Raw genomic sequence first — 1,113 nt, 5'->3', positions numbered from 1 at the left:
ATTTTATTGACCTGTCAAAGGCACGTGGCTGGCAGGGGGGACAGTGACCCGAGACAAGGTGGGGGGCGGATGGGCGGGAGCAGAAAGGAGGGAGGCGGAGATGGGACAGGAGGGAGGAGGAGGAGACCCCTGGAGCGAGGGCCAAGGACACCTGGAGAGGAAGAGGGGCTCTGCGAAAGAGGGGTGCACTGCCCGGGAGGGGCGGAGGCCAAAACCTGGAACTGGCGTTTCAGCCTTCAATCAGACCAGAGGCGGACTGAAAAAAGGCAACGCTGGGAGAAGGGAGGTGCCTTCTTTCCCGTCTGCCTCAAGGCAGGACCACAGATGCAGCAGGAGGGAAGGAGGTTAGACAGCAGGAAGGACTGCCATCCTGCTCTCAAATCTCTGCCCTAGCCTCCTCCCTTCCTCTTGAAGGTGACTCCTGCCTGCAGGGCCTTGTACTACAGAAATAGCCCTTTCCCTGAAGAATCAACCTAGATCTTGCCTTTGTCTTTCTTGTTAAAATGAGAACAGGAAATTTAGGCCTTTGTGAGTCTTTCCGTGCCCAGGCCTACCTGAGCCCACCCCTCAAATCCTGGAGCTCAAACTCTCCCGGGCCCAGGCAAAATGACCCGGGGTTAATGGGGCATGGAGAGGGGGCATTGGGGTCGGAGCCGACTGTGGGGTTGAGGGGTCAGGAGAGCGTCAAGTGTAGACTGTGGGGGCTCTTTCTGCCTAAGATGACAGGATAGCCATTTGAGAGTGTTTAAAACTTTTATTTTTTTGAAGTGAGGTCTCTGCCACCCAAGTTGGAGTACACTGGCGCTCTCATGGCTCACCACAGCCTCGACCTCCTGGGCTCCAGTGATCCTCCCACTTCAGCCTCCCAAATAGCTGGGACTACAGGAGCATGCCACCATGCCCAGCTAATCTTTACATTTTTTTATAGGCTGAGCTCGGTGGCTCAGTCTGTAATCCCAGCACTTTGAGAGGCCCAGGTGAATGGATTGCCTGAGCCCGCGGGTTCGAGACCCGCCCAGGCAACTTGGCGAGACCTCATCTCTACGATAAATAAAAAATGAGCTGGGCATGGTAGCACGCACCTGTAGTTCCAGCTACTTGGAAGGCTGAGGC

This window comes from Carlito syrichta, unplaced genomic scaffold (genome assembly GCF_000164805.1).
Source record: "Carlito syrichta isolate Samal-C Ts95f unplaced genomic scaffold, Tarsius_syrichta-2.0.1 Scaffold115641, whole genome shotgun sequence".
NCBI lineage: Eukaryota > Metazoa > Chordata > Mammalia > Primates > Tarsiidae > Carlito > Carlito syrichta.
This window is presented reverse-complemented; position numbering follows the sequence as displayed.